The following is a 17,703-nucleotide window of genomic DNA, read 5'->3' as shown; positions in this document are numbered from 1 at the left end:
CTGAGGGTTGATGGGGGTGGGGAGAGGGGGAAATGGGTGATGGGCATTGAGGAGGGCACATGTTGGGGTGAACACTGGGTGTTATATGGAAACTGACTTGACAATAACTATATTTTTTTAAAAAAGTACAGAAACAACTCAAGCCTGTCTAACCCTAGTTACTTTCAAACAAATGCATGAAAAGGTTTCTATTAAAAAGTCTTAAATCAATACAGTATTAAAAGGACCTCCTTAAGAAGATTCCATTATAAGGTGCAGCCCCAGGGTAGATACAAGGCAAGAATCCAGGGTCACTGATTCCCTGAGATAATTCCCTTATCTGCTATGGGAGGGGATTCCTCCCAGGGTGCAGCCAGAGCAAAGAGGAAGCTCAGTTGCTTGTCAGCTTCCAGCTTCTGAGAAGAAAGGCTAAAGTTGAGGACTGAAGGGTCCACATGTTATAAGCAGAGAGCTTTTGCTGGAGATATTTTGGTTTTCTTTCATAATACTTGTCTTGGTTTTAATATGCTTTATTTCTCATTTTTACAGAGAATATCTAACTATCTAATTAGAGTTTAGGTTACTTTATTTTTTTATTCTTATATTTTTACTATACTGGAGGCTCAATTAACACCTATTGTCCTCCAATTTTTTGAAAAAATAAAACAAGAACTATAATTCTGTGTGTCCTTTTGCTACTTACCTTTGTACTGCAGGAAGTCTATGATGGCTGAGTTTAAATATCTGAAACCTGGTTGGCTCCCTAGAGAGATCTTGAAGCAGAATCCACTTCAGGCTTTTCAGTGCTCCAATGGTATTCCAGATGATGAAGCAAACTCTCTGCAGATTGTGCTGCAAAATTCCACTCCAAAAATAAACAAGAGCATCTTGCTTCCTACCTTGAGGTTGAGGCTCCAATCATTTCAAACAGCCTATTTACATAACAGTCCAGAGTGTGGCCTAAACTGTGATCCCTTCCCTGATAAGAACCTCAGTATGTTCTGTCCCAAGCTGTTTGGGTTCAAGTACAGGGCATGACCCAGAATGGGAAAGCTCCCTGGGCTCCTGCAACCACAGTGAAGAAGTTGGGCCTGTTTTTCCACGAGCTGCCACTTTGCAATCTCCATCCAGCAGACCCTGATTGATCAGCACTGCTGGAGAAAAGCACCACACCACATCAAGAAGTGGAAGGTAAATTCTCATGTTTCCAACCCCAGTGAACAACTACCAGTGACCTTCCTTTTACTTCTTAGCTTACAAAAACATTTCAAGATGCTCCCACCCTAAGAAAATGTTATTAAAATTTAAAACTTTAAACGTTTGCCTAAATTCTGCAGACCCCACAAGCTATTCCAAAATGTTCTTCCTTCCCTCTCCACCTCTTAAGAGAGTAGTCACCTCTCTGCCAAGAAATAGACTTCAAACCTCAGAAAATTGTCAATACTCAATTGTTTTTGACCTACAGAATCTTCCATGTGACTCAACCTAACACCCTAATATGTTAAGTGTTTATTATGGAAGGAATAATGGAAGAACGGAGGTATCTGGATTGGTCATTAGTTTCTACTTTGTACTCTTCTATACTTTCCAAATTTCTTCAACTAGCTTATGTTAGTTTTAAAATCATAATTAAAAAAAAAACTGGTCCAAATCTCCATCTCTACTGTAAGAGCATATTGATTCCACAAGCTTTGACATCTGTTCTTTGAACTTGTCCATCTTCCTTCTCTCCCTGAAGACAGCAACGTCCCCCAGTGACCCACCTCAATCAATACTCTAGATAAGCCTACTGTGACATTTAACATTTTCTCCTTTTCACTCTCTCTCCTGTATACAGCCCTGGTTTTCCTGGTTCTCCACACTTCCATCTGTTCCATCTCAGTCTCCTTCAGTCACTGGACAAATAGTTACTGAGTAATACTATGTGCCAAGCACTCCCTAGAAGCCAGCAAAATTACAGTGAACACAACATTTTACCACCCCTGTCCACCCCTAAAATATTGGTGTTCTCCAAGGTTTTGTCCACCTCCCTTATTTTTCATCCTCTCCCTGGACCATCGCTCTACTTGTGTGGTTTCATTCTCTTCCTCAACCCTTATACTGATGATTCACAAAGACCTGCTTCTTCCCACCATACCTCTTCAGCTGAATATTCCAAAGGCACCTCCAGTTCAAAGCATCCTAAACCAAATTCAGTTGCTACCTTGTTCTTCCAGCATTTCCTAGGTAGGTCCTCACCTCCCTATTCACCCAGCCATGCATTACAGTTTTCTTTTAATCCTCCCTGCCTTCAACTAGGTTCCTCCAAAGGCAGACCCTGGGACCACAGCATGAGTATGAGGAGTTTATTTGGAAGGTAAGCCTAGGAAGCAGGAGTGAGAGATCAGGGGCCATAAGGGAAGAAAGGAGAAAGAGCCAATAAACATCGTGCTACTGAGAAGATTCTTGCTATGGACAAAGGCAATGCACCTCCATATGGGACTTTCTGAGGAACCATGTAGAATAAGTTTTCAGATTTTCCCACTGAAGGATAAGAGTCTATAGCATTTTCACAAATTCCCATTTCCCGGTGGTTAAGGGCTACAAGGGGTAGGTCATGGGTTGGGTGTTCCCTGTGCTTCCAGGGTGCAGAGGAACCATCTAACACCACTGCAGGTGAAATCAGAAGTGAAGCAAAGAGATATTACAAGAGGCATGTACACCTCTGCCACCCTCCTTTGTACCCACATCCAGTTTCCAACTCCTAAAAGTTCAGCCTCCTAAATATTATTCTGTTTGTCTCTTTTTCTCCATCACCACTTCATTCAGACTCTCACATAGTTATTAATACAATTACAGCCATCTGACTATCTTTACTCCCTCTTCCATACTGCTGCCAAATGTATCTATCTAAAAACATTTCTGATCATATAGATTCCTCATTTAGAAATTCAAGATGACGCCTCTATATTAACTTCCTATTCTCAATGTGTCAGGCTTCATAATTTGAGTATTCTACCATAATGCTTAGAAAGCACTGTGCTTTATGAAATGCTTCAAGTTCAAACGACATATATTTGAAAATGTTGACATCTGTTTTAATATTTAATAGGACAGAGCTCATTTTTATTTCTGGAGCTCAATTATTTTTAAGTGCTCTTGGTGGAACCCATTATTATCCTCATATACTAGATAAATAAGCACTTCTCTACTTTTCCTTATGCATTTGTTTCCAAAGGTTACAAAGTTTGACTAAGTAAATGAGGAAGAGAAATACAGAAACAGATGAAAGGTAATAACTGATATCACAAAGCTAACTAAATCACAACCTAAATGCCTGCAGAAAGGGATACCAGAAAGAACTGAGATAATTTGCCCCTGCTGAACCCTAAGAGGCATAGCACTTAGTGACATGGAAGTGTGGATTTAGATTTAGGTCCAAACACACGGGGTATGAGTTATTTGTTTACAGAAAGTGGGACATTTCCTGCATACCTGATCATCTCCTGCATTCAATGCAGTTAAGGGATCTACCTTCCTCCTATATCCCATAGAGGAACAAAGTGCAATGTTCTGGATAAATAGAATCCTGAGAGGAGTTGGGCTTGAATATAAAGGCATGAAAGGAAATATTTACATGCTGAGCTGTGTACCCCTTAGCCTTGTTCCTCCACTCTGTTCACAGAAAACCAATAGCCAAATGTTTACACCAACAACACTACTCCCAGCCTCAGTACAGAAGACAAAAATTCTTTTTTTTTTTTTTACCATTTCCATATGTTTTATTTTTTATTTTGGAGGTGGAGGGAGGGCTTTTAGTTTTTTTAAGATAATTTATTGTCAAGTTAGCTAACATACAGTGTATACAGTGTGCTCTTGGCGTCAGGAATAGATTCCCGTGATTCATCTCTTACTGCAACACCCAGTGCTCATCCCAACATGTGCCCTTCTCAATGCTCATCACCCATTTCCTCCTCTTCCCCCTACCCCTCATCAACCCTCAGTTTGTTCTCTGTACTTAAGAGTCTCTTGTGGTTTGAAACTATTTTTCCCCTTCCCTTCCCCCATGGTCTTCTGTTAAGTGTCTCAAATTCCACATATGAGTGAAAACATATGATACCTATCTTTCTCTGATTGACTTATTTCACGTAGCATAATACCCTCCAGTTCCATCCATGTTGTTGCAAAAAGCAAGATTTCATTCTTTTTCAATGTCAAGTAGTATTCCATTGTATATATAAACCATGTCTTCTTTATCCATTCATCAGTTGATGGATATTTGGGTTCTTTCCATAACTTGGCTATTGTTGAAAGTGCTGCTATAAACATTGAAGTACATATGCCCCTATGGATCAGCACTCCTGTATCCTTTGGATAAATTCTTAGTAGTGCTACTGCTGTGTCGTAGGGTAATTCTATTTTTAATTTTTTGAGGAACCTCCACATTGTTTTCCAGAGCAGCTGTACCAGTTTGCATTCCCACCAACAGTGCATGAGGGTTACCATTTCTCCATATCCTCACCAACATCTGTTGTTTCCTGGGTTGTTCATTTTAGCCACTCTGACCAGTGTGAGGTGGTATCTCAATGTGGTTTTGATTTGTGTTTCCCTAATGATGAGTGATGTTGAGCATCTTTTCATGTGTCTGTATGCCATCTGGATGTCTTCTATGGAGAAGTGTCTATTCATGTCTTCTGCCCATTTCTTCACTGGATTACTTGTTTCTTGGGTGTTGAGTTTGGTAAGTTCTTTATAGATTTTGAATACTAACCCTTTATCTGACATGTCATTTGCAAATACCTTCTCCCATTCCATCAGTTACCTTTTAGTTTTGCTGATCTCCTTCACTGTACAGAATCTTTTTATTTGGTGAGGTCCCAATATTTCATTTTTGCTTTTATTTCCCTTGCCTTCAGAGACATGCCAAGTAAGAAGTTGCTGTGGCTGAGGTCAAAGAGGTTGTCTCCTCTAGGGTTTTGATGGTTTCCTGTCTCACTCCTGTCTCCTGTTTTATCCATTTTTAGTTTATTTTTGTGTATGGTGTAAGAGAGTGGTCCAGTTTCATTCTTCTGCATGTCCCTATCCAGTTCTCCCAGCACCATTTGCTAAAGAGGCTGTCTTTTTTCCATTGGACGCTCTTTCCTGTTTTGTCAAAGATTAGTCAGCCATACACTTGTGGGTCCAATTCTGGATTCTCTATTCTGTTCCATTGGTCTATGTGTCTGTTTTGTGCTAATACCATACTGCAGAAGACTGAAATTCTTATCTGGAGAAGCTTCCCCCTTGAAAAATATTTTACATACAGATACTTGGAGACACCCTGGTGAAAAATCTAGCTCACCTTAATGAGAATTTCACTAGCCAACAAAGCTGCCTCCACTCTTCACCTACAAAGCTACCAATCAGCCTATTAGAGTTTCATTTAAATATAACTAAGCACTCAAGGATCACCAGAAATGGAGAAAATCTAATGTGAAAGAAGGATTCTAAAAAATAAACTGAAAACAAACAAAACAAAACAAAACAAAAAAACAAAAAAAAAACAGAAACAGTACAGAATATAAAAAGAAAGCACTCCAAAAACATCGTACTAATATGAGGGATAGGAAAATATTGTATCTATGAAAAAATGGGGTGTTATAAAAAAAGAAATGATCAGAAAATTTAAAAAGGTATCTTAATTGTTAATGATAATTGAAGAAACACAATAAAAATATTATAACAAGGAAATCTCCCAGAAAACAATTTTTAAAAGTCAAAGATGAGAAAAGAGAAAATATATAAAGAAAAAAGATCAGTCTAGAACCTTGGTACTCAAAGTATGGTCCCTAGAACGATGCTTTGGTCTGCATTGGCATTTCTTGGGAAATTGTCAAAAATACAGATATATACATAGACAGATATATATAAAGAACTCCTACAACTCAATAGCAAAAAAAAAAAAAAGGATTAAAAATGGGCAGAAGAACTGAACAGACATTTTTTCAAAGACATACAAATGGCCAACAAGCATATGAAAAGGTGTTCAACATCACTAATAATAAGGAAATCCAAATGAAAACCAGAGTAAGGTATCACGTCACACCTGTTAGAATGGCTAAAACCAAAAAGACAATGGATAATAAATGCTGGTAAAAATATGGAGAAAAGGAAAACTTTTGCACTGTTGGTAGGAATGTAGATTGGTGCAGCCACAATGAAGATTCCTATAAATAAATAAATAAATAAATAAGTAAATAAATAAAGATAGAGCCACCTTATGATCCAGCAATTCAACATTTGTATATATAATCAAAGGAAAAGAAGTCAGTATCTCAAAGAGATATCTGCACATTGTGCATTATTTACAATAGCCAAGACAGAGAAACAATCTAAGTGCCCATCAACAGATGAATGGATAAAGAAGTTGTGATAGAGATTTATAGATACACATACACACACAGACACTCATACCCACCTACACACACACACACACACACACACACACTGGAATATTACTCAACTATTTTTTTTTTATTTTTAAATTTTTTTTAAATGTTTTATTTATTTCTAGGAGAGAGAGAGAGACAGCATGAGCAGGGGAGGGTCAGAGAGAGAGGAAGTCACAGACTGAAACAGGCTCCAGGCTCTGAGCTGGCAGTCAGCACAGAGCCCGACGCGGGGCTCGAACCCACGAACCGCGAGATCATGACCTAAGCGAAAGTCGGACGCTTAACCGACTAAGCCACCCAGGCGCCCCTACTCAACTATTAATAAGAAGGAAATCCTACCATTTGCAATAACATGGATGGACCTTGAGGGCATTATGCTAAGTGAAATAAGTCAGAGGAAGACAATTAGTATATAATTTCATGTATATAGGGAATCTAAAAGAAAACCAATTCATAGAAGCAGACAACAGACTGACAGTTGACAAAAGTGGGGGATGGGGTTGGTGAAAATGGGTGAACACAGTCAAAAGTTCAAATTTCCAGGTATAAGATAAATAAGTTCTGGGATCTAATGCATAGCATGGTGACTATAGTTAAATACTGTACTATATATCTAAAAATTGCCAAGAGAGTAAATCCTAAAAGTTCTCATCACACACACACTCACACACACAAAATGTAACCATGTGAGGTGATGGATGTTAACTAAATTTATTGTGGTAATCATTTCACAACATACACATATATCAAATAATTATATTGAATGTCTTAAACTAATACAATGTTATATGCCAATTATATTTCAACAAAACAATAAATAAATAAACAGCATTAAATAGCAATCTAAATAGTATAAGAGAGTAGAAAAAGGCTTTCTAGTGAACTAGGTGTAGAAGTAAATGTAGACCTGATATTTTTCTAAATCAGACTTCAGAATTTAAATATTATTTTACTATTAACATAACTTGTACTTAGATCAAAGTATACTGTCTTGATCTATTTAGATACGAGATGATTCAGGTAATTTTACTATTGCTAAAAAAATTCAACAAGTCTAAAGTCAGCAAGCTTTTTACTTAGCTACTAAAAAGTGTTTACCTTCTAGAATCTATTTATATTGTCTTTTAGCAACCAGCTCAATAAGCTACTACCTTGGGTTGTACAGGAAGGCAGAACGGTGCTCTATTTTGTGTTATTGACATGGAAATAGGTTAAGAAAATAGACTAGAAAGAAACTAGAAGAGAAATACTATGTTAATTAATTCATCCAATATTATTTTTAATGTTTAATGTTTATTTATATTTGAGAGAGAGATACAGACAGAAACAGTGCAAGAGCAGGGGAGGGGCAGAGAGACAGAGAAGAAGCTGAAGCAGGCTCCAGGCTCTGAGCTGTCAGCACAGAGCCTGACACAGGGCTTGAATTCACAAGCCATGAGATCATGACCTGTGCCGAAGTCGGATGCTCAACCAATTGAGCCACCCAGGTACCCCCAGCCAATATTTATTTTAAACTTTGAGGGTAAAACACAAAATATGGTACAAGATCCCTGTTTTTAAGAAACTCGTATTTGATTTCAGAACTCATATTCAATTTCAAATTCAGTTATATACTGAATAATAGACTACCAAAATACACAATACCATGCATACATCTCAGAGATATTAGTTTGCACAGAAAATCCAGAAAACAAAAGTACATACTAAAAGATTCTGTTTATATTAAGTTCATAACAGATTAAGAAAAACGAATCTTTGGTGGAGGAAATCAGAATTTAGGTTACTCTTGGAAAGAAAGGTATTAGTGGGCATGATGCATATTTCTTTCTCCCCTCCAGCCTATTTACGTAGATATAAAACATCTATACTGGGCAATATGACAGTAATCAATAAGACCAAAATGAAATGCAAGCAAGCAAGGTTAGTTCATAGAACTCATATAGAGTTCCCAAACTCGATTCCATACCAATAGGCACTTAAATGAGAACCTTCTCAGATTTTAGGGTAGGGCCACCCTGAGATAAGATAAGCCTGAGTTATTCTATTTCTGAGTTAAAGTCATAACTCAGCTTCCTTCTCCAAGAATCTTAACACATCAGCAGGCCAGATACTTGGTTGACGGTATTCAGGGAAACAGTGTAGAACCAACCCTTATCTTTCCAATTGAATAATGAAAAAGTGACTTTTTGAAAGTGATATAGTCCATGTATTTGTCTTTAATTGCAACAACAAAGGAAATTCTACTGTAAATCTTTAGTTTCAATAAGTCAGCCAAAACTGAGCTGATGCTTTTGTTGCTTAAATAGTATTGCATGGCCAAAAGAGATGCAGACAATGCTCCCAAATCTGCTTCCAGTCTTCTTTCCCCATATTCAAATTAGAAGCAGTCCAAACCCATTATCACCGTACTGTCCAGATATCCTCTTGCATCTAATTAATTCCCTTCTGCTCTAGTAATTCCAAAATGCTTTCTTTAACAAAGAAAAAAAATTTCTCTTTAATAGAGGAATAATTGTTTTTTATTTTGGCCTTCAATTTCTGAGCAACTCAAGAGAAGAAATTCACTCAATGGGGTTTTTAGCCAATACTCTAGAAGAAGACATAGGCCCACCTCGATCATCCCAGATGAGGTGGAAATAACACAATATACACATTCATGTGGCTTGGGCTTCCACAATATGGTGGCCTCAGGATATCAGGGCTCCTAGAGAGTGTTCCCGACAACTAAAATTGAAGTTTTGTAGCCTTTGTGATTCTGACTTAGAAGTAACATGTCATTACTTCTGCTGTACTCTTTTGGTCAAAGAAGTTACAAGCCTACCCAGATTTAAGGGGAAGGGAAGTAGATCGCACCTCTTAATGTGAAAAATGTCAAAAACCTTGCAAACAATACTTTTGCATGGAAGGAAGAAAAAGTGTCTTGTGGACCACATTTGAGATGTATGGTTCATTCAGATAAGCTATCCTATCTCCCAGTCCCCAAGTCTAAGACTATCAGGTTGGTAATCTGCCATTAAGACTCTGTCTTTGCAGATGAAAAATTAAGGGAAATGGGCAGAAGAGATCTTGTAATCAGTGGCACTGTTATTTATTTAATGCAAGTGATTTTAGTGGTAGGAAAAAGAATCCAAATCTCCAAAACGGTATTTCCCCAAACATTCAGGTGAAGCCTGAAGGGCTCTTCTTAAAGTTTAAACTCTTAGATTTAAATCCCCTCTACCCCTCACCTCCTTACCAAGAGAGGTACTGGTCAAACTTTCTTTAATATGAATTAAGGGTTAACTGAGCCATACAAAAAGGTATAAAAAGGCCAAAGTAACAGGGTCCCCTGCCTAAAGTGAAGTCCAGAAATGGTGAGAACCAGAAATGGTAGCTCTATGGAAAGAAATAAGGCAATAAAGAAGGATGATATCATCATAGGTTTCAACCTTGTTGCTTCATGCCATTTCCAATGATTTACGGTGGCTTTTCATAACTAAATTTAAAAATAAGCTTCTGTGAAGAGTCAAATTTCCCTCTTAGAACAGAATAATCTGAAGAGCTTTCTTGTACTGGGCTTTTTTGAATAATGAAAGGTGGGTTAAAGACATATAATTTAATCATAAACCATGGCTCAAAAAACACTTCTCTCCGCAAAGATGGAATTCAGGGGGAAAACTGGCTTTAAAATAAAACTTTCTTTTCCTAGTTGCTCCTTTAGAAAAAGCTAGAAGCATGAGACTAGGCAGACGAGGCCAAGGAGAGGTCAGAAATACTGCTGTCCTAAGCCACTGCCCAAGTACAAGATAGAATTCCATAAACATTGAGTTACATTCCTTTTTCCAAAGCTGTCGAGTTTCTTAACACTGAAACAATATCACCATCTGATGGTCACATGCCTATAGTTTGGGACCATGAATTGATGGGAATGTAAAAGGGAAGAGGAAGAAAGGTAATGAGAAAATTTCCTCTTCCTATGTACCTCCCTTTACATCAACAAGACAAAAAAAAGGAGAGGGGAGGGGCACAGAAAGAAAAACACAAAACAACTTTATAGACAGCATCTGCTTTTGGAGGTTTCCAGACCCAAGAAACAATCCAGTGAAGACGTTGTAGTCTTACATTGCTTTAAAATTCCTGACTTTTAAAGCCAGCTTGTAGACCAGCCCCTCAGGACCTCAGAATCTTCCTTCCAGGGTTGGTTTATATAGTGTCTCTCAGTGGAAACATCTACTCCCGTCTAGCTGCTAAATCAGAGTCAAATACTTGGCACCTAAATGAGGTGCCATTAATTGCCACTGGGTACTTAACAATCTCAAAATCCATTGGCCAAATTCCCTGTGAACTGATTCCAACCAGAGATCCTATAAGCGATCCCTCTGCCTAAGAATCATGACTTGAGGTATATATCAGTCAGGATTCGATCAAAGAAGCAGAACCACAAGGAGATAGCTAATAAGGGGGTTAGGACAGGGATTTGACATAACACAATGGTGGAAGTTGGTTACACAGCCTACATCAAGCTCCACCTTCTGTGTTGGGTGCTGAAGCCTAAAGTCAGTAGGGCCAGCAGTCAGAAAGGAAATGTGGATATCAAGTGGGGAAAGCAAAGACAAAAGAACCTGCAAGGATGGGCTGGGATCCTCCAGAACAGATTAGAACCTGTATTGTTCTCTCACTTTCTCAAAGTTTCCACCTTCAATGACAGAGTGTCCTGCAGGACAAGATGATCATTCATCATGGAACTAGACCCCCACCACCTCCCAGAAAGTAGAACAGCTGAAGAAGGAGCAGCAGACCAGCTATCTGGGTGAGCTTGAGGATAACTACTGGCATATGTGAGTGGCATCAGTGTCTTTTGCCATGTACAGACCTTTCAAGCATGAAAATAATATGGCTGTTGTTTCATTTCTTCCTTCTACATCTTTCATAAGATGTCTCTTGTGGTTATTTTAACCCATAAGTATGCAAGGAAGAGAACTGTGGAAAATGTAATTCCAGCCAAGTTAACACAATACAAGCTTACCCCAACTTGATTGGTTTTCAAGCACCTCCCTGTCACCCACCAAGCTGGCTTCATGTGACTGTCTTTTCTGCTATATGACAGGCAAGGGAGAGAGTTAGAGAGCAGAGGAAGTAAGGAGAGAGAGAAGCAAGAAAGAGGGGACAAGGTGCACTACCCAGAGTGAACAAAACTAGAAGAAAGAGGAAGAGCCTCTTGGCTTCTTGTGACACAAAGAAGTGATAGGTAACATAGCCAGTTAATTGTTCAGGCTTGGAACAAACTTCAGTGCACTGGAACATCTTAAATAAAAGGCTGCTGTGATACCTACCAACCTTCACCCTCTAATCTACAGCAATGCCTATTAAACTAAGATCATCCTGTGGAAGAGAGAGGGTCTGGAGGTCCTCATTACCTGATTTGGCATACCTACCGAGACTGAAGTCCTAGTAATGCCATCTAAAACCATATACCAGGTGATCATATGATAAATATTTTATCCTGGGCTTAAGGAAGACTTCCAAAATCATTAAACTAAAAAAAAAAACCCTTCTTTAATGTTCTGAGTAGTTGACCTCATTTTCAAGTATGGTTACCAGCTGTATCTATTCCAGTCACCTAAGCATACCACCCCCTTAATGGATTCCATAGTTTGAGACTTCCTAGATTCCCTGGGGGATCTGAGCCAGTTCCCCAGGAAGCCCAAAAGATAATGGGGGGTAAGCAGAAAGCATCAATGATTGTATTTAGGATGTGCACACCAGCCACTTGGTCCTCATTAGCCTGGGTCCAATTACTCTCAGGACATGGGTCACAGCTTCTTTTCATGTGTCCATGACACTGTGACTCATGCTTTCAGGCAGGAAATCTCTATTGGTGGTAAATTACAACCAAGTGTCTTTCACTTTATTACCTCATGACAAAAATAGGCAAAAGAAGAGCACTCTTGTTCATATTTACTGGATATGGTGGAAAAATGGAATCAAAGAAACATGAAGAACATGGAGTTCTCTCCTTCAAAAGACATATGGCTTCCACAAAAACTAGGAAAATCTGCACACAGTGTGCAACTTAGACCCCTGGGTATGTGTAACTATGTGGAGAGAGTGTCAGAGAACGATACAGGGTCTAAAAGTGTGTGACAAAAGGGTTTGAGAATGTCCAAAACTCTTAGGAAAATGGGTGGACTGAGTAATTTCAGTAATGCAGGTCTGAGGTGCCAATGTAACAAAGTCAGGAGGGACTAGCAATTACACTGACTCTTACATGCAAGTTTGCAGAAAGGCAATGGAATTACAAGTTAGCAAGTCTTAGATCATATGAAAAAAAAAGTAGTCCAAAACTGGCAGAATCCACAAGGAAGGCTTAGAGGAGGGAAGATGACATTGGCTTTGTATATACAGCACTGTTGTTTCCTGTAATGATTGAAAACAGTAGTTCTCAAAGTGTGACCCCAGACCAGCAGCATCAGCATCATCTGGGAGCTTATTAGAAATGGGGCTGCGTGGGGGCATGGGTGAAACAGGTAATGAGGATTAAGGTGTGCACTTGTGGTGAGCGCTGGGTAATGTATGGAACTGTTGAATCACTATATTGTACACTAATTGTACATAGTACAATATATTGTATATTGAAACTAATATAACATTGTATGTTAACTATACTAGAATTAAAATTTTTTAAAAGAAATGCAAATTCTTACATGCACACATGCACACACACACACACACACACACACACACACACACACAGAAATTCTAGGGAAGACGAAACTCAAATCAAGGCAATGCTGATACAGGCTAAAGTTTGAACCATGCTGGTTTAGTGTGTGGATTTACCTTGGCTCAGAAGCACTGCTAGTATAAAATGATTTTTGGTTCTGTTCCATGGTCTCTAAACACTCAGTAGATAATTTGGCTTCCCAGGTAGCTAGCTTGCTCTCAGGGAGCAAATTAAGGCTGATTAAGACATTCCATCCTCTTGGTGCTGTATTTCCCAAGCTAAATTAACATATTAGCATTCTGATTTGTATAAATCAGCCACCTGTATGCTGTTTTTGACCTGAGCCAGCACCACAGTTTAGTACCTGGTGATAAGCCCCATTGACACCACCACCCCTGATGCTCAAGCACTGCCAAAATGGAGAACATGGAGAACGGGAAGCTCTTTTGAAGCAGAATTCCTGTATTACCAGACCAGAAACAGTAGGACTGCTCTAGTGGTAGCTAGTGTGAAGAGCAAGCACCCCCTGTATCTCCCCTTCACAGCTTCTGGGAGGTCTCAAACCCTAGAGGCACTGTTGGAAAACCAAGTATCAGAAAAAGGAACATCTCCGGAGGAGGCTAGAAGGATGGGGATGATACAGATAGGCAGAGAGGAACATTGGGCATTTGAATAAGGGAAGCTTCAACAAGGAGGGTCTGCAGGGGAAATAGGGGTTACACCTGTTCTAAATGGAAAACAACCACTGGAAAGTGACCCAAAGTTGAAGAAATAGTGAGACCATGTTTTGGAGGTTCTTCAACTCTAGATGGAAGGGTCCAGATTTGATTCCATAGGAGAAGCCAGGACAAATGTCTGAGTGGACAGGTGAAATGACAGGAAGTCTCATCATTTAGTAATCCCTGAGGAGTTCTAAGGATGCCATGAGGCTGGCTAGTGAAGAATTCTCACCAAGAGATTGTAGGATGTTCTTCTGCCTGGGAATCCTGAACCCTGAGTATTCCCCTAAACATTCATTCGATACTCACATGAATGAGTAACTCCATCATGGCCTCAAGTTGACACAAACCACCAAAACAGCATGGATTTTCTTTGTAAAAATCCAAAAAGAGAAATTAGGAAACTTTGAATGAGCTTTGACTAGCCTCTGAGCATTGCCTGCTGCATAGTGGGAAGGGTAGGGAAACCCTTGACAAGACCTGATTTTCAGTCCCTCCTCCACCTACCTCAGGATGTTTGGCCCTAAGAAAATTACTGAACTTCTCTGTTTCTACATCAATAAAATAGGAGCAACATCTTAATACAAAGATTAAGTTTAAATGAGAAAGCAAACATAATACATCTAGGACAGAGCTTGTTAAGTAGTTAGAGCTTAATAAATCTTCTCTGAATATAAGTATGAAAATTCTAGAGGCAAAGCACTAGATACATCATTTCTGAAATTTTCAAAATCCTTAAGAGAGAAAAAACAATCAGCATCCATTAAATAAACTCATGTTACAACATGAATATTTTATCACCCTTAACCACACACAGTGAAAAAAAAAAAGGGAAGCCTGATCAATACTCCAAGTATTATTATTTTATAGACATTTTCTTCCAAACCCAAAAGAACAACAATGTCAACACCAGAGCAGTGGTGACGTTGCACCTACCTAAGCTGGGGACATCCACAATGAATGAACATAGTCCAGTGCCACGTCAATACAAAGCCCAATAACGCAAGAGCACATTTGTTGCCGTCAGGTTCCCATGACAATTATCTGTGATTATCTCTTTGGGATGGATCACTTTGTACTGCCAGGGTGAGCTCATGGAAGAGGCAGGTAATTTGAATGCACCCATCACCCCCTAAATAATTAAAATCCAAAACTGATGAGAGAGCTCCATTCCACAAAGTCAACAAATCATGGCTTTGGTCATGAGTTCCTAGTATTTTCCTGAAAATATTTTCTGGAATGTGAACAAAACTGAGCAGTCCTCTGCAAGCATCCAAAGACACAATGACCCAAGTCATGGCCAGGAGAGGTGCAAACACCCACCAAATCTAATAGATATGGGGCTGAAGGTAGTCTAATGAGAACTGAAATGAAATGGTAGGAAAACACAAGAGACAGCCATTGTTTGGGGAATATTTAAAGGATACAAACATTTCTCAAAGCCAGAGGCTGGCATGGCTGCAGAAGTCCCAGCAAATGCTACTACTTGGCTTATTGAAGTCTGTCATCTCTGCATGTACTTTTACTGTATCTACTCCTTTCTTTTATTTAAATGGCCAAAATATCAAAAACCTTAAAATTGTTAAAAATATCAAAAAATTAATTTTTTACATGCTGAGATAACTTATGTGTATTTCTCTCTTTTTAAATACTATTTTGTTGGAGTATACTTGACACACAATGTTACATTAGTTACATTCCTCACCACAAGCTACTGACACCATACAACACTATTACAATACCATTGACTGTATTTTCCATGCTGTACCTTTCTTCCCTGTGACTTATTCATTCCATAACTCTCACTCCCCTTCATCCATTTTGCCCATCCTCTGCATCCCCACCCTCTCAACCCCCAGTAACCATCAGCTTGTTCTCTGTATTTATGGGTCTGTTTCTACTTTTTGCTTGTTCATTTGTTTTGTTTTTTAGATTTCATATGGACGTGAAATCATATGGTATTAGCCTTTCTCTGACTTATTTCCCTTAACATAATACCTTCTAGTTATATCCATGTTGTAACAAATGGCAAGATCTCATCTTTTTAATGACAGAGTAATACTCTATTACATATATACATATACACATGTATTTATAGCTCACATCTCCTTTATCTATTCAATCTGTTAATAAACACTGGCTGCTTCCATATCTTGGCTATTGTAGATAATGCCACAGTAGATATAGGGGTACACAGATCTTTTTGAAATAGTGTTTTTGTTTTCTTTGGGCAAATACCCAGTAGTACAATTACTGGATCATATGATATTTTTATTTTTAATTTTTTAAGGAACCTCCATACTGAATGCATTTCCTTCCTTATCCTTATCTTCTCCTCTTCCTTCTCCTTTGTTTTAGAGAGATTTGGTTTTTTTTTTTTTTCATTTTCCCTCCAATAACTCTGGGCCAGTATTGTTTCCCCATGTGGAGTGTCCACGTCCTTCTCTGTTGCTAGATTCTCCCATCTGTCAATGCCCAGTGAAGTTCCACACTCAACACAAAGCTTTTGCGGACTGTTCAGCCTGGAGTGTTATTGCCCATCTCTGAATTCCTACTACCGCATTTCCCAAAGTATGTTCCACAGCACATTAATTCTCCATTTAACTTTTTAGTTTAATTCTCCAGAAGCATTCTATGAACAAATCAGTTTGAGAAATGCTCCTTGTTATATCTATCCTTTAGAAAGTCACAGTTCAGTTATCCATTAAAGGCTCTGAAAAGTCCTGCAGCAAGGCAACCTTTTCTGCTTTTCCCTACTCTGCTTCTTCTTCACAAACTAACATACACAGTACTCATTACTGTCATGGGAGTTACTCTATAAAGCTATCTTTGGAGAATGCTTTTTCACAGCAATGCATTTGAAAATCATCCCTCTAAAAAAATCTACACTAATAAACACATTTTCCAGAAATTTGAAAAATGACCTTTGATTTATTGAAAAATCTAGCAGGATAAAAAGAGTATTAGAACAAAATAAAATCTAAAGAAAATGTTAAACTCTTTTAGCTATCTCTGTGAAAATATCAAGAATTCTGGGTGATGTTGTTATGTAGGGGCAGACTTTCAAAGGATAATCACATAATTGCATACTACCTTATGTTGTAAAAGATACTGGTAATTATGTTTTCATATAGGTTAGAAGAAAACATTTTCTTCCTATCTCTGCACTTTTACATTGACTAATAAAATGGGAACTTCTGGTTTGGAGAGGTATTGGGAAATTATGTGTTCCTTCTTTCCTCTTAATCCGCCCTCCACCCACCCTATTCCTCTCCCAGAGGAAATAGAGTGACCCAACTTTTCAGATTAAACCACTTTTGAACCTTTCTGAGATCTTCCTTCTGGAAGCAGCCAACTTGCAGTACACATGTTCCCTGGTGGAGAGTAAGTTCACTGCAGCATGTGGCTGCAGCTGGGTGAAGGGCATGTGTCTACTTTGTAAGATGGTGAGTAAATTAGTATGCTAGATTGCAGCTACCTGTAGCCATGTTCCCCAGTGACACACAGTAAGATTGATATATTTTATCCCACACTGATTCTGCATCTATTTCTCAACTGGTTCAGAATCCCAAGAACTGGAATCTGCAAAACAGATCCCCAAAAATATGCAAGCAGAGACCTTATATCTCTCTACCTCCTACAGTGTATGTCCTGGTGCCTTCCATGCCAATAAATATTTATTCTGCCAATGAATAAGTATCAAGAAATTAACATTTCTGATTAATGCCCATACCTCATCATATCCACCAAAAGGTATGAATAACTGTTTCTGACTGACCCAAAAATGTCATAGACAAAGGCACAATTCTAGGTATTTTTGGACTAGCTCTGTGATGCCGAGCAAACCACCAACCTCTCTGTACTTCATTTACTCATCTGTATAATGGGGCTT

Source organism: Crocuta crocuta, unplaced genomic scaffold (genome assembly GCF_008692635.1).
Source record: "Crocuta crocuta isolate KB4526 unplaced genomic scaffold, BGI_CrCroc_1.0 scaffold407, whole genome shotgun sequence".
NCBI lineage: Eukaryota > Metazoa > Chordata > Mammalia > Carnivora > Hyaenidae > Crocuta > Crocuta crocuta.
The sequence above is the reverse complement of the archived record's forward strand: the minus strand, read 5'-3'. Positions refer to the sequence as shown.